This window comes from Zingiber officinale, chromosome 3A (genome assembly GCF_018446385.1).
Source record: "Zingiber officinale cultivar Zhangliang chromosome 3A, Zo_v1.1, whole genome shotgun sequence".
Classification (NCBI taxonomy): domain Eukaryota; kingdom Viridiplantae; phylum Streptophyta; class Magnoliopsida; order Zingiberales; family Zingiberaceae; genus Zingiber; species Zingiber officinale.
In genome coordinates, this window is record NC_055990.1 from 88,145,321 (window position 1) to 88,166,573 (window position 21,253).

General features: G+C 40.8%; 1 pseudogene; it reads left to right on the plus strand.

Moving 5' to 3' along the window:
* LOC122050506 overlaps positions 1-20,996 on the plus strand; it is a 41,998-nt pseudogene extending 21,002 nt beyond the window's left edge.
* Positions 20,997-21,253: the final 257 nt, after the last annotated feature.

Sequence of the window (21,253 nt, forward strand, 5' to 3'; positions counted from 1 at the left end):
TTGCGATTAGATTAGATCTAAGTCATGCACAAGATGCATCCTTTTCGATTAGATTAGATCTCGATCGAACCAACTCTAAATGCCTAACCGTGCCGTGATACCTATCACTACCTCGATCACATGTATTGTTGAATCTGCCAAAGCAGAGCAATACATATTATCTTGGTAGGGTACGGAGGGACAATCTTGGTCCCGCCTATCAACGCATGGGTGAATACAAACTCAATTAGATTGAGTATTCCTAGTTAGTCGGTTGGATCGAGTCAACTATAGGCATTATTCCAACGGTTGGAAAAGATAGGTCAAAATCACATCTATATTAACTCTCGGGTGTATTAGCCAAAGCTAACTCGAGTTTTAATATAAATGCGGATATTGATTCTATAAACAAGAGTTGCATAGAGATGTAATTGGTAATCGTTACCTACCGATCATGCTAAGCCTTGGGCGTATTAGCCAAAGCTAACTCAAGGATTAGTATGATGTGGATCTTGTCACACAAGAATTATAGAATTCAGTGGGAGCATCATTTAATTAAAGGCCTAATTAAATGATTTTAAGAATATGATATTTATTTTTGCAAATTTTTCTGTTGTAGATAACTATGACGTCGAACACGAATTCCTTCTCCCTGCGATCTGTCCTTGAGAAGGACAAGCTCAACGGAGCGAATTTCCTGGACTGGTACAGGAACTTGAGAATAGTTCTCACCCAAGAACGTAAACTGTACGTTCTGGAGCAGCCCATTCCGGAGGCTCCTCCTGCCAATGCCCCGCGAGCCGACAAAGATGCTTATAAGAAGCATCAAGATGACACATTAGATGTGTCCTGTCTAATGCTCGCGACCATGAACTCAGAGCTTCAGAAGCAACATGAGTTTATGGGCGCTTATGATATGGTTGAGCATCTTCGCCAACTATATCAGGGACAAGCGAGGCTTGAGAGATTTGAGATCTCGAAGGCACTGTTTCAGTGCAAGATGTCAGACGGGGCTCCTGTAGGTCCTTATGTACTCAAGATGATTGGGTACATAGAGAACCTACAAAGACTGGGGTTCCCACTTGGCCAAGAGCTGGCCACTGACTTGATCTTGCAGTCCTTGCCGGATAGCTATAGTCAATTCGTTCTCAACTATAACATGAACGAGATTGACAAGCCACTGCCCGAGCTACTTAGTATGTTACGAACTGCTGAGATTAACCTTAAGAAGGTTAAGCCCATTCTGATGGTCCAGAAGCACAAGGGCAAGGGCAAGCCCAAAGGTAAGGGAAAGTCCCAAACCAAGGGCAAAGGCAAGGCACTGAAGCCTAAAGGAGGGGTCGCCAAGGATGCTACCTGCTTCCACTGCGGTCAGACCGGGCACTGGAAGAGGAACTGCAAGGTATACTTGGAGGATCTAAAGAAGAAGCGAAGTGAGACTTCCACTTCAGGTATATATGTTATAGAAGTCAATCTATCTATTTCTACATCATGGGTATTAGATACTGGATGTGCTTCTCACATTTGTACTGATGTGCAGGCGCTGAGAAATAGTAGAGCATTGACAAAGGGCGAGGTGGACCTATGAGTAGGCAATGGAGCACGGGTTGCTGCTGTTGCTGTAGGGACTTACCATCTATCTGCCCTGGCTTGTACTAGATTTAGACGATTGTTATTATGTGCCTGCTCTTATTAAGAACATAGTTTCAGTTTCTTGTTTGGACAAGAAAGGTTACTTTTTAATAAAAGACAAATGTTGTTCTGTTTATTTAAAAGATATGTTCTATTGTAGTGCACCACTAATAAACGGACTCTATATTCTAGACCTTGAGAGCCCTATCTATAACATTAGTACCAAGAGGTTCAAGTAAAATGACTTGAACCAAACCTATCTCTGGCAATGTCGCTTAAGTCATATAAATGACAAGCGCTTATCCCAGCTCCATAAGGATGGTTTGCTGGACTCATTTGATTTTGAATCATATGAGATATGCGAGTCATGCCTACGAGGCAAGATGACCAAGACTCCCTTTAGTGGGCACAGCGAGAGAGCGACTGATTTGTTAGGACTCATACATAGTGATGTATGTGGCCCTTTCAATGTCGCTGCTAGAGGCGGTTATAGATACTTCATCACATTTACTGATGACTTCAGTAGATATGGTTATGTGTACTTGATGACACATAAGTCCGAATCCTTTGAAAAGTTCAAAGAATTCAAGAATGAAGTACAGAACCAGCTTGGCAAGAGTATTAAGATACTTTGATCAGATCGAGGTGGTGAATACTTAAGCCATGAGTTTCGTGACTATTTAGCTGAGTGTGGGATTCTATCCCAACTCACTCCTCCTGGAACACCACAGAAGAATGGTGTATCCGAAAGGAGGAATCGTACCTTATTAGATATGGTACGATCTATGATGAGTCACACAGATCTTCCGACATACCTTTGGGGCTATGCTCTAGACACGGCAGCTTTCATTCTCAACCGAGTTCCATCCAAGGCCGTGATAAAGACACCATATAGGATATGGACTGGGAGAGATGCCCAGGTGTCTTTCATGAGGATTTGGGGTTGTGAGGCTTACGTTCGACGTCAAGTCTCAAACAAATCAGGACCCAAATCTGACAAGTGCTATTTCATCGGATATCCCAAGGAAACTAAGGGATATTACTTCTACATTCTCAGTCAGCACAAGGTAGTTGTGGCAACTTTCTAGAAAGGGACTTTGTTTCTAGAAAGACTAGTGGGAGCACGTTCGATCTTGGAGAAGTTCAAGATGTGAATACTAGCACTGAAGCCTCGATGGAAATTGAACTGGAACCACAAAGTGTTGTGGATGATGTTGTTCCATAAGGAGTTGAGGAACAACAACCAGTTCAAGTAGACATACCTCTTCGCAGGTCTGATAGGGTACGTCGTCAGCCTGAGAGATACTCATTTCTCTTGTCTGACCATGATGACATTGTGCTCATAGAGGATGAGCCTACCACCTATCAGGAAGCTGTGATGAGACCAGATTCCGAGAAATGGCTAGAGGCCATAAGATCCGAGATGGAATCCATGTACACCAACCAAGTATGGACTTTGGTTGATCCACCTGAAGGGGTAAAACCCATTGGGTGTAAGTGGGTCTTTTAGAGAAAGACTGACATGGATGGACTTATCTATGAGGGATTTCTGCCGATGTCACATGGCGTGAGTCTTTCGAAGGCTCAAGGTCCCTCTTCTAGAGAGAAGAGAGACCGCATGGATCAGATCCCTTATGCCTCAGCCATAGGGTCTATCATGTACGCCATGCTATGTACTCGACCTGATGTCTCGTATGCTTTGAGCATGACGAGCAGATACTAGTCAGATCCAGGTGAAAGTCACTGGATAGCGGTCAAGAATATTCTTAAATACTTATGAAGGACTAAAGAATATTTCTTGATATATGGAGGCAATGATGAGCTAACTGTAAAGGGTTATAGTGATGCTAGCTTCCAGACCGATCAGGATAATTAAAGATCACAATCGAGGTTCGTGTTTTGCTTGAATGGTAGTGCTATGAGCTGGCAGAGTTCACAGCAGTTCTACAACGTTTCCATCTCATTCGAGAGATTATCGATAGAGGAGATGTGGAGATTTGCAGAGTACCTACAGAGGCAAACATCGCAGATCCCTTGACCAAGGCTTTGGCACAGAGAAAGCATGATGGTCACACTAGGTCATTAGGCCTTAGAGCCTATACTGATTGGCACTAGTGCTAGTGGGAGATTGTTAGTTAGAGCCCTAGAGCCATTCATTTGATGATTGTATGGACTCATGTATATCATATTCTTGTATATATATTAAGGCATTTGGTTTTTTGGTTATTATGCTTATTTGTATTAGTGCCAGATAAAATAAGTATAGTAACATCCTTGAGTAGAAGGTTCTTACCTATATCAATCGATTGGTTGAATCGATAGTGAGATGATATAGGGAACACTACTCTAAATCATTCCTAGTCGAGTATTAACATTCAGGGACAATGTTAATACAATAAGACTAGCATGTAGGTCAGCTCGATGACTTGATCTCACAAGTCATGGATATAGAGATATCAAGCTGACACATGGGTATGCATTAGAGAATGTATACTGAATGACCCGCCATGAGAAAGTATCATGGATCGTTATATGAGTGTCATATACTTTCTCATGTGGCTATTAGTATGACTATTAGTCCTTTGACCTGAAGTCACCATGGATTCCTACATAAGGAGTTATGTACTTTGGTTTCGTCAAACGTCACCCGTAACAGGGTGGACTATAAAGGCGATTACTGGGTATGTAACAAATTATGCAGAGGGATGTGAGTGATGTAGATGGGATCTATCCCTCCCATATGACGGGAGCGACATCAATATTCTTGATAGAGTTAGACCACGAAGTGCATGGCCATGCCCAAATGAGTCAACATTAGATGTTGAGCTCATTTGATCGAGTGAGTCTACTTGGAGTTCAAGATTTAGATTGATTAGAGGATGACACGGTCTATGCCTCGCATTGATCAATCTAGATATCTAGGATAGAAGGACAATGCCACATATTGTGAGGAGTCACAATTAGTAGTCACAAGGTGATGTTGGATCTCGACATTTCTTGTAACTTAGGTAGTAATGATGTGTTGCTAGATACCGCTCATTACTTATGCTCCTAAATGGGTTTAGGGCATTGCCAACATTACAAGAACCTATAGGGTTACACACTTAGGACATTTAAATGGAGATTTGGTTCATATGATGAACCAAGAGGATTAGATTCATTTGATGAATCAAATTGGATTAAGAGTAATCCAAATTGGGCTAATTGAGTTAGACTCAAGTTGATTCATATATTTAATGACTCTAATTTAGATTATGACTCATTAGATCAATTTAATTTAATGAATTAGATTCATTATATTAAGTTGGCTTGAATCAAATGGTTAGATTAGATCAACCATGAGAGAGATTGAGTCAAGTTTGACTTGACTAGAGAGGAAGAGGAAGAGTCAAGTTTGACTTGACTCTTTGCCACATCATGAGTGAGGTGGCAAGATGTGGACCAATAGTGTTGTTCCACATCATCTTGTTTTGCCACCTCATGGAGGTTACAAGCCTCCATTGCATTTAATGTGGGTTGGCCACATTAAATGAGTGGAGGTTACTCATTTGCCACATCATTGTGTGGTGGCAAGATGTGGACTAATGGTAATGGTCCACATCTTCATGATGTGCCACATCATAGGAATTACACAACACCTCTTAATGGCTTCACATTAATTGTGATTAATGTGGAATGGGAGTTACACTCCATGGAGTGGCCGGCCACACAAAAGTGGTGAATGAAATTTGATTTTCATTCAAGGCATTACTTCTTCTTCTTCTTCCTCAAGAGAGCTCTCTCCCTTTCCTCCTCTTGCCGTGACCACACAAGGTGCTAGCACACCTTTTGTGTGTTTTCTCCACCTACGTGTTCGTGTGGATACTTCTAGAGGAGTATCTATTTTGATACTCTAGAGATCCGGCAATTCCTTGGACGAGCAGGAACGCGAAAGGGCACGCTTCGAAGGTATAACTCTCATCTAGTGTAGATCTAGAGTCTTTGAAACTCGTACTCGTAATTTTTCTTTCGGTTTTCCTTGCACGGATCTACGGCTTTGGGTGATTCGGGGTTTCCGCGACGCGAAAAGCGGTTTTCGCGGCCCGAAAAAGCCAACAGCCTGAAATGCATTGCTACTTAACACTCCTTCATGTTATGGCTTCACCTCCCAAGGTAAACATAAAACCCTGAGGTCGACTTACTATTGTCTCTATCAGTCCGAATTCGTGTAACCCACAGGGAGCAAATCATCTGCCTTGTAAACTAGCATATAATCTCTAGTCCTTATCAGATACTTTAATATATGCTTTACGACAGTCTAGTGTCCTAGTCCTGGATAACTTTGATATCTGCTAATCATGCCCACGGTAAAATAGATATCCAGTCTCGTACATAGCATTGCATACATTACCCTTCCTACAGCCAAAGCATAAAGAATCGCCTTTCATCTCCTCTATCTCCTTAAAGAACCGCCTTTCATCTCCTCTATCTCCTTTGATGTCTGAGATGACATCTTTTCAGATAAGGGTACTCCATGCTAAAATGGTAGAAAACCTTTCTTGGAGTTTTGCATGCTAAAACGAGCTAGGACAGTATTGATGTATAAAGCTTGGGATAAGGACAATATCCTTTTCTTTCGATTCCTTATTACTTTGATCCAAAGAATATGTCCACATTCCCCCAAATCCTTCATATCAAAACACATGGACAACCATACCCTTACTTCTGACAACATTTTGACATTGTTGCCAATGAGCAAAATATCATCTACGTATAGTATAAGAAATACCACCACATTTTCGTCACGCTTCTTATATACATAAGACTCATCCGGACACTGAATGAATCCATAAGACTGGATAACTTCATTAAATCGGATGTTCCAAGATCTCAAAGCTTGCTTTAGTCCATAGACCGATTCAGCTTACATAGAAGATGCTCTTTGCCCTTCACAATGAATCCCTATGGTTGCTTCATATGGATATTTTCTTCAAGACTTCCAATAAGGAAAGTTGTCTTGTCATCCATTTGCAAAATCTCATAATCCATATGAGCAGCAATAGATAAAAGAATCCGGATAGACTTAAGCATGGCAACCGGCGAAAAGGTTTCCTCATAATCGATTCCCCTTTTTGAGTATACCCTTTTGCAACAAGCCTTGCTTTGAAAGTTTACACCTTCCCATCTGTCCCCCTTCTTCTTTTGTAGACCCATTTACACCTAATGGCTTTTACACCATTTGGTAGTTCTACTAGCTCCTAGACTTTGTTAGAATACATAGATTCTATTTCTGAATTCATTGCTCTTTTCCAAGATGTTGCATCTTAATCTTGGAGTGCTTCGTCATATATTCAGGGATCAGGTTCATGTTTACCTGGGATCAAGTCCGAAGACTCTCCCAAAAACATGAATCTTTCAGGTTGCCTAACAACCCTCCCACTACGACAAGACACTGTCTATAGTTGTGCATTATTTGTGATACGTGTTGCAATTTCTTATGATATTTCATCTTGCACTGTTGGTACTAAAGTAGACGTGTCCTCTTTCATTTCTTCTAGAATAATTTCACTCATGGGCTTGTGGTTCATTACATAGTCCTCTTCTAAAAACCGGGCATTGGTGCTAACAATGACCTTCTTATCTTTAGGACTATAAAATAAACCACCTTTCGTTCCTTTAGGATATTCCACAAACAAGCAGACTTCTGTACGTGATTCTAACTTATCAGCGTCTCCCTTCAGCACGTGTGCTGGACTTTCCCAAATTCGAACATGTCTTAGACTAGGCTTACGCCCATTCTACAGTTCTATGGGAGTAGAAGATACTGATTTAGAAGGTACTAAGTTCAGAATGTATGCTGCCGTTTCCAGAGCATATCCCCAAAATGAATTTGGTAATTCAGAATAACTCATCATCGATCTAACCATTTCTATAAGAGTCTTATTCCTTCATTCCACCACACCATTCTGTTGGGATGTATCAGGTGTAGATAGTTGGGATTGAATCTTGTCCTCTGATAAGTAATTTCCAAACTCTCCTAAGAGGTACTCTCCACCACGATCAGACCGTAGTGTCTTGATACTTTTACAATGACGTTTCTCCACATCAGTCTTGTACTCTTTGAACTTATCAAAGTACTCAGACTTACGATGCATCAAGTAAATATACCCGTATCTCGAATAGTCATCAATAAAAGAGACGAAATATTCGAAACCACCTCTTGCCTAGATAGTCATTGGTCCATACAAATCATAATGAACCAATTCCAACACATCTTTGGCTTTATACCCCTTATCCTTAAAAGGTCTCTTGGTCATTTTTCCTTCCAAGCAAGACTCGCAGGTTGGAAAGTATTCCAACACTAATGAACCCAAAAGTCCATTGGCTATTAACCTTTGAATCCTACTTAAGTTAATATGACCTATCCTTAGATGCCAAAGATATGTTTGGTTCATTTCCGAAGGTTGTTTTCCCTTATTAGAAGATGTGTTATTAATTTTTATTTGTTGCATCGTGGGAGTTATTGGATTTAGAGTAAATTGCCAACCAATGTACCAGAACAGACAATCTCCCTATTTTTCTTAACAACCACTTTGTCATCAAAAGAAATAGAATATCCATCATTAAACAATTTAGAAACTAAAATCAAATTCTTTCAAAAACTTGGTACATAAAGGTAATTTCTCAAAATCAATGTTTTATTCCTATCAAAGGATAAATAAACATCTCCCACTGCAACAACCGCCACTTTCGTAGCATTGGCCATGCTTACGGTGATTTCCCCTTCATGTAGTCGTCGGGTTTTCTGGAACCCCTGCAATGAATTGTAGACATGATCAGTGGCTTTCGTATCTACACACCAGGTATCGGTAGATAACACCACTAAACATGTTTCAACAACTAATGAATATGATACACCTTTATTGTGCTCAATTTTGCGAGGACAGTCTACCTTTTGTTTCCAATCAATATAATTGGGACTAGTAAGTTTGTTTTCTTCTAATATAATAGCTAGGGGATTGAAAGCCATTTGAAATCCTAAGAATCACAAAATATTTTGTCAAGACCTTAAAATAATATTGATTCCTCAATATCATTTAAATTCACCAACTCCTCAAAACATCGTGAATTTTGTATGGCACGATAGTGTGGACGTATATAAATTCAAACATTTTTAAGAGAAGGTTTTACTCATTAATTTTATTATCTTGTCAACCTATCTTTATGACAAATAAAATTAATAGTTGGTCTGTCTTCGATCAAATATTTGTTCAAAATCTTAGAATTTAAAATAATATTGATTCCTCAAACGATATCATTTAAATTCACCAACACCTCAAACACCGTGAATTTTGTATGCCACGATAGTGTGGACGTATACAAATTCAAACATTTGTAAGAGGAGAGATTTACCCATTAATTATCTTGTCAACCTAACTTTATTACCTCAAACACCGTGAATTTTGTATGTCACGATAGTGTGGACGTATACAAATTTAATCAATTGTAAGAGGTGGTTTTACCCATTAATTTTATTTTGTCAACCTAACTTTATGACAAATAAAATTACCTGAAACACAATGAATTTTGTATGTCACAATAGTGTGGACGTATACAAATTCAATCATTTGTAAGAGGGGGGTTTACCTAGCTTTATGACAAATTAATAGTTGGTTTTTCTTCGGTCACACAAATAATAGCAGTGACTCTTATGGGGAGGATACTATTAAATGCACCTAAGTGTATACCATTACTTGATACTAAGTCCATTAAATAGGATTGTGCCCCTTCAGATGGAGAATATCACACGCTCCTAAATAATTTCCTATAATCATCCATTAAGGAAGTTTGATCTAGTGATCCGCAAACAAACTCATCCGATGTGGAGGAAGTCACTCAAAGCCAACGCGCAAGTTTGAATGCATCACTTACAAACCAGTAATGGAGACCGTGGAATTTAATTAATTCCTCTCCCACTTAGTTATTTAGAAACGAGGAATTTTAACATGCACACAAGCATACAAACAAAGCACATCACAGCATAAAAGGAAATAAATATGAAAACTAATTTTCCAACTATTATGGCCTCATCCATAGTTGTCCTCCGTGTGCCACCGGCCATAGCAGTCGTCAAACCTAGCCGCCAGCCCTAGGGCTCATATCGTCACGTCTATCGAGCTTCCTTTTCCACTACGCCTCTGGTCCACAAATAGCACTATGCCTCGTAAGGAAACGATCCGCGATAAAATTAAATTTTACATATATTGATCCTATATTCCACAAAGGAATGTACATAAAGTCTAGATCAAACAAAATGTAAAATCCTAAAACTAATATAACTCCTGCTGTATTTAATAAATACAACCATGCACACACATAAAATGCCCTCGATATGTCCGAGGGTCCAATTACACATAATCATAATAGGCCATAATAGTTGGAGCCTGCAACCACAGAGTTAACCTATTTGCACATCCTACTATTTTCATGCCTAAAATATGTATGATATGTGCATAATTAAACTAAAAACCAAACACACAGAGGCATATACCTATCTCTGATACCAAGTGTTGGTTGCTACTCGAAATACCATTCTGTTTCCCTTGTACAAAAATTTGTACAAGCACAGAACTTAACCTAGCTACCCATGTACTCTACTGAAGTTAAACTTGGATTGCAAATGATGCTTAATATTATTAATCCAAGTTGCTCTTCAGAAGTTAAACTTGGATTGGAAACGATACTTAACATTTTTACTCTAAGTTTAACCGATGTGATCTTCCTAAGTTAAACCATATTACAGAAGTTGATTAAATATCTATTTCAAAGATCGGCTTCCAGGTTAAACATGGCGAGGTACTAGGCCTTCTTGGTTATGAGATCATCCACCACTTACTAGACAAATCCTTTCAAAGAAATCAGATATTTAACTTCTTACAGTAAACTAGGTTTAACTACAGAGACCTCAATAGAAGCACAATATCAAAAGATGAAATCGAAAATAAAATCGATAACAAAATGATAACCTAAAACCGATAGCCTCTTGTGTTTGGTTTTTCAAGATCTATACAAAGAAGATGAACTAATTATGATGCGGAAACAAATAACTAGTTATACCTTTCTTAGTAGTCACTACAAGAAAAACGTCATTCAACAACACTCAAATGACAACGGTTTTATACCAAACCGTTGTCTTTTTGCCTTTTAACAACGGTTTTAACAAAAACTGTTGTCTTTTAGTAATATTTTTTGGCCTATGACAACGGTTTTTAAAAACCGTTGTCTATTTATGTTTTTTTTGGGGATACGACAACGATTTTTAAAGGGTACGACAATAGTTTTTTAAAACTGTTGTCTATGTGCGCTTTTTTGGGATTACGACAACGGTTTTTAAAAACCGTTGTCTATTAAGTGTTGTTGAATGCGATTGTTTTTTCTTTCGCCACTTTTTCTCCTTCATCATTTTTCTGTCTATTAAGTGTTGTTTCCGCCTTGTTTTTTTCTGTCTCTTTCCCAAAACCCTACTCTTCGCCGCCTCCTCCTCACCGCCCTCTTCGTCGCCTCCCTCCTCACCACCCTCTTCGTCGCCTCCCTCCTCACCAGCAGCGGCGAAGCATCCTGGTCACAGCTGCCTCCTGGTGACCTGAGACTCTTTAACAACTGCTACAAATAGGGGCATCTCGCCGCAGACTGCACGAACGAGAAAGCATTCAACAATTGCAGGAAGACAGGGCACCTCGCTCGTGATTGCACAAACGAGCCTGTCTGTAATCTCTGCAATGTCGCAGGGCATGTAGCTAGGCAATGCCCAAGGTCAAGAACGCTTGGTACCTTTGGAGGTGGCTTTGGTGCCGGTGGCTTTTGTTGGGTTCTTCGGGCCGCGAAAACCGCTTTTCGCGTCGCGGAAACCCCGAATCACCCAAGGCCAACGGATCCGTGCAAGGAAAACCAAACGAAAATTACGAGTACGAGTTTCAAAAAATCTAGATCTACTCCTAGATCTATGTGTTAAGAATATACCTTGAAGCGTGCCCTTTTCGCGTTCCCGCTCGTCCAAGGAGTTGCCGGATCTTTAGACCGTCAAGCGTCGGTCCTCTAGAAGTATCCACACGGACACGTAGGAGGAGAAAACCTCACACAAAGGTGTGCTAGCACCTTGGTGAGATTTGACCAAGCAAAGGAGGAGAGGGAGAGGAAGAGCTTCAAGAGGAAGAAGAAGAAGATACACTACTTGAATGGAAAAATGAATTCACATTCAAACCCAAAGTGGCCGGCCACTCTCAATGGTGAAAACTCCCAAATTAATTGCATTAATTGCAATTAATATGAAGCCATTAAAGAGAATGACTTTGTAACTTCCATGAGGTGGCACCCATGATGATGTGGAGTATCATCATTGGTCCACCTAATGCCAACTCACCAATGAGGTGGCAAAAGGTCAAGTCAAAATCAACCTTTGGTCTTCCTTCTTAAGTCAAGTCAAACTTGACCCAATCTCTTCCATGGTTGATCTAATCTAACCATTTGATTCAAGCCAACTTAATATAATGAATCTAATTCATTTAATTAAATTGATTCAATGAGTCAAAATCTAAATTAGACTCATCGAACACATGAATCAACTTGAGTCGAACTCAAGTTAGCCCAATTAGGATTACTCTTAATCCAATTTGATTCATCAAATGAATCTAATCCTCTTGGTTCATCATATGAACCTAATCTCCATCTAATTGTCCTAAGTGTGTGACCCTATAGGTTCTTGTAACGTTGGCAATGCCCTAAACCCATTTAGGAGCATAAGTAATGAGCGGTATCTAGCAACACATCATTACTACCCAAGTTACAAGAATGTCGAGATCCGACATCACCTTGTGACTACTAATTGTGAATCCTCACAATATGTAACATTGTCCTTCTATCCTAGTAATCTAGATTGATCAATGTGAGGCATAGACCCTGTCATCCTCTAATCAATCTAAATCTTGAACTCCAAGTAGACTCACTCAATCAAGTGAACTCAACATCTCATGTTGACTCATTTGGGCATGGCCATGCACTTCGTGGTCTAACTCTATCAAGAATATTGATGTCGCTCCCGTCATATGGGAGGGATAGATCCCATCTACATCACTCACATCCCTCTGCATAATTTGTTACATACCCAGTAATCGCCTTTATAGTCCACCCTGTTACGGGTGACGTTTGACGAAACCAAAGTACATAACTCCTTATGTAGGGATCCATGGTGACTTCAGGTCAAAGGACTAATAGTCATACTAATAGACACATGAGAAAGTATATGACACTCATATAATGATCCATGATACTTTCTCATGGCGGGTCATTCAGTATACATTCTCTAATGCATACCCATGTGCCAGCTTGATATCTCTATATCCATGACTTGTGAGATCAAGTCATCGAGCTGACCTACATGCTAGTCTTATTGTATTAACATTGTCCCTGAATGTTAATACTCGACTAGGAATGATTTAGAGTAGTGTTCCCTATATCATCTCACTATCGATTCAACTAATCGATTGATATAGGTATGAACCTTCTACTCAAGGACGCTATTATACTTAGTCTATTTGGCACTAATACAAATAAGTATAATAACTAAACAAATGCCTTTATTAATATACAAGAATATGATACAATGAGTCCATACAATCATCAAATGATTGGCTCTAGGGCTCTAACTAACAATCTCCCACTAGCACTAGTGCCAATCAGTATAGGCTCTAAGGCCTAATGACCTAGTGTGACCATCATGCTTCCTCTGTGCCAAAGCTTTGGTCAAGGGATCTGCGATCTGTAGGTACTCCGCAAATCTTCACATCTCCTCTATCGATAATCTCTCGAATGAGATGGAAGCGCCGTAGTATATGCTTCCTCTGGTGTGAGCGAGGTTCCTTCGCCTGTGCTATAGCTCCATTGTTGTCACAATAGAGCGCAATTGGGTCAACAATGTTGGGAACCACCCCAAGTTCGATAATGAACTTGCGGATCCAAATTGCCTCCTTTCCGCTTCGATGCGCAATGTACTCGGCTCATTGTAGAATCGACTCGTATCCCGCTTGAACTCTTCGGTGGCGGCGCCACCATTAATGCAAAATCGAACCCCATTGCGATCTATTGTCATCCTGGTCGGTCTGGAAGCTAGCATCACTGTAACCCTTTACAGCTAGCTCATCATTGCCTCCATATATCAAGAAATATTCTTTAGTCCTTCTTAAGTACTTAAGAATATTCTTGACCGCTATCCAGTGACTTTCACCTAGATCTGACTGGTATCTGCTCGTCATGCTCAAAGCATACGAGACATCAGGTCGAGTAGATAGCATGGCATACATGATCGATCTTATGGCTGAGGCATAAGGGATCTGATCCATGCGGTCTCTCTCCTCTCTAGAAGAGGGACTTTGAGTCTTCGAAAGACTCACGCCATGTGACATCGGCAGAAATCCCTTCTTGGAGTTCTGCATGGCAAACCGAAGGAGTACCTTGTCAATGTATGTAATCTGACTTAGGCCAAGCAATCTCTTAGATCTATCTCTATAGATCTGTATCCCTAGAATGCGGGATGCTTCACCTAAGTCCTTCATTGAGAAGCAACTCCCTAGCCAGGTCTTGACAGACTGAAGCATAGGGATGTCCTTCCCAATGAGTAGTATGTCATCCACATACAATATGAGGAAGACAACTATGTCTCCTACAACCTTCTTATAGACACAAGGTTCATCTTCATTCTTGATGAAACCAAACTATTTGATTGAATCATCGAATCGAAGATTCCAGCTCCGAGAAGCTTGCTTTAGTCCATAAATGGACCTATGCAGCTTGCATACTCTGCTAGTATGCTGTGGATCGACAAAACCCTCAGGTTGTGTCATGTACACAACCTCGAGTAGGTTTCCATTCAGAAACGCGGTTTTGACATCCATCTGCCATATCTCATAGTCATGGTAGGCTGCAATAGCAAGCATGATCCGAATGGACTTAAACATCGCTAGTGGAGAAAAGGTTTCATCATAGTCAATACCATGAATCTGCTTGAAATCTTTAGCTACCAAGCGACCCTTATAGATAAGTCCATCCATGTCAGTCTTTCTCTTAAAGACCCACTTGCACCCAATGGGTTTTACCCCTTCAGGTGGATCAACCAAAGTTCATACTTGGTTGGTGTACATGGATTCCATCTCGGATCTCATGGCCTCTAGCCATTTCTCGGAATCTAGTCTCATCACAGCTTCCTGATAGGTGGTAGGCTCATCCTCTATGAGCACAATGTCATCATGGTCAGACAAGAGAAATGAGTATCTCTCAGGCTGACGACGTACCCTATCAGACCTGTGAAGAGGTATGTCTACTTGAACTGGTTGTTGTTCCTCAACTCCTTGTGGAACATCATCCACAACACTTTATGGTTCCAGTTCAACTTCCATCGAGGCTTCAGTGCTAGTATTCGCATCTTGAACTTCTTCAAGATCGAACGTGCTCCCATTAGTCTTTCTAGAAACAAAGTCCCTTTCTAGAAAGACTCCAGTCTTTGCCACAACTACCTTGTGCTGACTGGGAATGTAGAAGTAATATCCCTTAGTTTCCTTGGGATATTCGATGAAATATCACTTGTCGGATTTGGGTCCTAATTTGTCTGAGACTTGACGTCGTACGTAAGCCTCACAACCCCAAATCCTCATGAAAGACACCTGGGCATCTCTCCCAGTCCATATCTTATATGGTGTCTTTATCACGGCCTTGGATGGAACTCGGTTGAGAATGAAAGCTGCCGTGTCTAGAGCATATCCCCATAGATATGTCGGAAGATCTGTGTGACTCATCATAGATCGTACCATATCTAATAAGGTACGATTCCTCGTTTCGGATACACCATTCCACTGTGGTGTTCCAGGAGGAGTGAGTTGAGATAAAATCCCACACTCAGCTAAGTAGTCACGGAACTCATGGCTTAAGTATTCACCACCTCGATATGATTGAAGTATTTTAATACTCTTGCCAAGCTGGTTCTGTACTTCATTCTTGAATTCTTTGAACTTTTCAAAGGATTCGGACTTATGTGTCATCAAGTACACATAACCATATCTACTGAAGTCATCAGTAAATGTGATGAAGTATCTATAACCGCCTCTAGCAGCGACATTGAAAGGGCCACATACATCACTATGTATGAGTCCTAACAAATCAGTCGCTCTCTCGTTGTGCCCACTAAAAGGAGTCTTGGTCATCTTGCCTCGTAGGCATGACTCGCATATCTCATATGATTCAAAATCAAATGAGTCCAGCAAACCATCCTTATGGAGCTGGGATAAGCGCTTGTCATTTATATGACCTAAGCGACAGTGCCAGAGATAAGTTTGGTTCATGTCATTTGACTTGAACCTCTTGGTACTAGTGTTATAGATAGGGCTCTCAAGGTCTAGAATATAGAGTCTGTTTATTAGTGGTGCACTACAATAGAACATATCTTTTAAATAAACAGAACAACATTTGTCTTTTATTATAAAAGAGTATCATTTCTTGTCTAAACAAGAAACTGAAACTATGTTCTTAGTAAGAGCAGGCACATAACAACAATCATCTAAATTTAGTACAAGCCCAGAGGGCAGAGATAGCTGATAAGTTTCTACAGCAACAGCAGCAACCCGTGCTCCATTGCCTATTCGTAGGTCCACCTCACCCTTTGCCAAAGCTCTGCTATTTCTCAACGCCTGCACATCAGTACAAATGTGAGAAGCACATCCAGTATCTAATACCCATGATATAGAAATAGATAGATTGACTTCTATAACATATATACCTGAAGTGGAAGTCTCACTTCGCTTCTTCTTAAGATCCTCCAAGTATACCTTGCAGTTCCTCTTCCAGTGCCCGGTCTGACCGCAGTGGAAGCAGGTAGCATCCTTGGCGACCCCTCCTTTAGGCTTCAGTGCCTTGCCTTTGCCCTTGGTTTGGGACTTTCCCTTACCTTTGGGCTTGCCCTTTCCCTTGTGCTTCTGGACCATCAGAATGGGCTTAACCTTCTTAAGGTTAATCTCAGCAGTTCGTAACATACTAAGTAGCTCGGGCAGTGGCTTGTCAATCTCGTTCATGTTATAGTTGAGAACGAATTGACTATAGCTATCCGGCAAGGACTGCAAGATCAAGTCAGTGGCCAGCTCTTGGCCAAGTGGGAACCCCAGTCTTTGTAGGTTCTCTATGTACCCAATCATCTTGAGTACATAAGGACCTACAGGAGCCCCGTCTGACATCTTGCACTGAAACAGTGCCTTAGAGATCTCAAATCTCTCATGCCTCGCTTGTCCCTGATATAGTTGGCGAAGATGCTCAACCATATCGTAAGCGCCCATCAACTTGTGTTGCTTCTGAAGCTCAGAGTTCATGGTCGTGTTGCTTCGCGAGCATTATACAGGACACATCTAATGCATCGTCTTGATGCTTCTTGTAAGCATCTTTGTCTGCTCGCGGGGCATTGGCAGGAGGAGCCTCCGGAATGGGCTGCTCCAGAACGTACAGTTTACGTTCCTGGGTGAGAACTATTCTCAAGTTCCTGTACCAGTCCAGGAAATTCACTCCGTTGAGCATGTCCTTCTCAAGGACAGATCGCAGGGAGAAGGAATTCGTGTTCGACGTCATGGTTATCTACAACAGAAAATTTGTAGAAATAAATATCATATTCTTTTAAAATCATTTAATTAGGTCTTTAACTTAATGATGCTCCCACTGAATACTATAATTCATGTGGGACAAGATCCACATCATACTAACCCTTGAGTTAGCTTTGGCTAATACGCCCAAGGCTTAGTATGATCGGTAGGTAACGATTACCAATTATATCTCTATGCAACTCTTGTTTATAGGATCAAGATCCATATTTATATTAAAACTCGAGTTAGCTTTGGCTAATACGCCCGAGAGTTAATATAAACGTGATTTTGTCCTACCTTTCCAACTATTTGAAGAATGCCTATAGTTGACTCGATCCAACCGAGTAACTAGGAATACTCAATCTAATTGAGTTTGTATTCACCCATGCGTTGATAGGCGGGACCAAGATTGTCCCTCCGTACCCTACCAAGATAATATGTATTGCTCTGCTTTGGCAGATTCAACAATACATGTGATCGAGGTAGTGATAGGTATCACAGCACGGTTAGGCATTAGAGTTGAGTCGATTGAGATCTAATCTAATCGAAAAGGATGCATCTTGTGCACGACTTAGATCTAATCTAATCGCAAGGGTGCATCATGTGCACGACTTAGATCTAATCTAATCGTAAGACACTAATTAATTAACTACTTATTAAATATAAATCACATACACAAGCAATTAATTAATCTATTTGTGATTTAGTCATGGCCCTACTACGATCTTCTCAAGCCAATGAGAAGATCGATTGGTCAACCTAGGGTCAACAACTTCTCCAAGCTCCTCCCTTTGACCACCTTGTGTTGTTCGTGCCCGCCTCGGAACTCCGTCTCGTGTGGATCCTCCACCGCTCCAATTTGTACATTACAATTTGAAACTCGAGTTACATTCGAGTCTAAATCTAATTCACAACAAGAATATAAGAGAAGGCACGACGCGCAGGTCGCGAATATAATACAACACTCGCAAACACATAACGGCACGCAGGCCGTATTATGAATTACAACACAATCCAATCATATTGGGTTTTTGGGCCATGATTATCACAAAATTAATATATAATTCAAAATTATATATTTTTTCATAATTTTCTGTAATTTTAAAATTAATTTGTACAATTTTATGAGTAAAATTTCCCGGCGGACCCGTTTAGCGGTTTCGGGCGCAATCGCGGAACGGATCCCCTTGCGGGGCCAGGGGCAGCGCCCCTACCCTCCATCTAACCATCGCGAGGGTTCCTTTGCGATCCAACAGTGCCTAAACCCGCTGTCCCAAAACGATTTGGGCCGAGACATTGCCGTTTCGGAAAAATCTTCCTGGCGGGTTAGTTTTTAGCGATTTCGGGTGCAACCGCGGAGCAAATCCCCTTGTGGGGTTAGGGGCAGTACCCCTACCCACGATCTAACCATCGCGAGTTGCTCCTAAGTGATCTAATGGCACCCAAGCCCGCTTTCCCCAAAAATTTTGGGGCGAAACGAAGCCGTTTTGAAAAAATCTTTCCGATAGCCGAAGCCTACAAGTGCCGAGACACTTGTGCTTCGCTTTTACGGAAAAATTACCCATAAAAACTCGAAAATCATAATTTTACAGAAAATTACAGAAACTTTAGTTTTCATAAAACCAAAAATAAACTCGTACAAGCCTTGCACGTGGCTCTGATACCACTGTTGGGTTCTTCGAGCCGCGAAAACTGCTTTTCGCGTCGCGAAAACCGCTTTTCGCGTCGCGGAAACCCCGAATCACCCAAGGCCAACATATCCGTGCAAGGAAAACCAAACAAAAATTACGAGTACGAGTTTCAAAAAATCTAGATCTACTCCTAGATCTATGTGTTAAGAATATACCTTGAAGCGTGCCCTTTTCGCGTTCCCGCTCGTCCAAGGAGTTGCCGGATCTCTAGACCGTCAAGCGTCGGTCTTCTAGAAGTATCCACACGGACACGTAGGTGGAGAAAACCTCACACAAAGGTGTGCTAGCACCTTGGTGAGATTCGGCCAAGCAAAGGAGGAGAGGGAGAGGAAGAGCTTCAAGAGGAAGAAGAAGAAGATACACCACATGAATGGAAAAAATGAATTCACATTCAAACCCAAAGTGGCCGGCCACTCTCAATGGTGAAAAGTCCCAAATTAATTGCATTAATTGCAATTAATATGAAGCCATTAAAGAGAATGGCTTTGTAACTTCCTTGAGGTGGCACCCATGATGATGTGGAGTATCATCATTGGTCCACCTAATGCCAACTCACCAATGAGGTGACAAAAGGTCAAGTCAAAAATAACCTTTGGTCTTCCTTCTTAAGTCAAGTCAAACTTGACCCAATCTCTTCCATGGTTGATCTAATCTAACCATTTGATTCAAGCCAACTTAATATAATGAATCTAATTCATTTAATTAAATTGATTCAATGAGTCAAAATCTAAATTAGACTCATCGAACACATGAATCAAGTTAAGTCGAACTCAAGTTAGCCCAATTAGGATTATTCTTATTCCAATTTGATTCATCAAATGAATCTAATCCTCTTGGTTCATCATATGAACCTAATCTCCATCTAATTGTCCTAAGTGTGTGACCCTATAGGTTCTTGTAACATTGGCAATGCCCTAAACCCATTTAGGAGCATAAGTAATGAGCGGTATCTAGCAACACATCATTACTACCCAAGTTACAAGAATGTCGAGATCCGACATCACCTTGTGACTACTAATTGTGACTCCTCACAATATGTAACATTGTCCTTCTATCCTAGACATCTAGATTGATCAATGTGAGGCATAGACCGTGTCATCCTCTAATCAATCTAAATCTTGAACTCCATGTAGACTCACTCAATCAAATGAGCTCAACATCTCATGTTGACTCATTTGGGCATGGCCATGCACTTCGTGGTCTAACTCTATCAAGAATATTGATGTCGCTCTCGTCATATGGGAGGGATAGATCCCATCTACATCACTCACATCCCTCTGCATAATTTGTTACATACCCAGTAATCGCCTTTATAGTCCACCCACTTACGGGTGACGAAACCAAAGTACATAACTCCTTATGTAGGGATCCATGTTGACTTCAGGTCAAAGGACTAATAGTCATACTAATAGGCACATGAGAAAGTATATGACACTCATATAACGATCCATGATACTTTCTCATGGCGGGTCATTCAGTATACATTATCTAATGCATACCCATGTGTCAGCTTGATATCTCTATATCCATGACTTGTGAGATCAAGTCATCGAGATGACCTACATGCTAGTCTTATTGTATTAACATTGTCCCTGAATGTTAATACTCGACTAGGAATGATTTAGAGTAGTGTTCCCTATATCATCTCACTATCGATTCAACTAATCGATTGATATAGGTATGAATCTTCTACTCAAGGACGCTATTATACTTAGTCTATTTGGCACTAATACAAATAAGTATAATAACCAAACAAATGCCTTTATTAATATACAAGAATATGATACAATGAGTCCATACAATCATCAAATGATTGGCTCTAGGGCTCTAACTAACATCTTTGGTGGTGGGTTTCGTGGTGGGTACCAAGATGTCATCTGTCAGAACTGCAATCAGGTTGGGCATATGAGTCGCAACTGCATGGGTGCTCTGATGATCTGCGATAACTGTGGCGGAAGGGGGCATATGGCCTACGAGTGCCCATCAAGTTGGTTCATGGACCGTGGGTTCCGAAGGTACTGAATGCCATCTGCTTTTCCATCCGCCAACTGATCTTTTTAATGCCATATTTTCAGTATTGTATTCTCTACATATTTGATACTTAGTCCATTTAAAGGCCATTTATGAAACTTGAACGTCTAGGTCGTAGAGAGGGTTCGTATTTCTTGTCTTTGGTGATAATTATTGGATGCACTGTATCAGATATCTGTTTCATATTTGATGTGTCGTTCGCAGACGTTTAGACCTATAGCATATTCATGCAGACGGTTTGGATATTCCGTCCAATCTCCATGCCTGAATCAT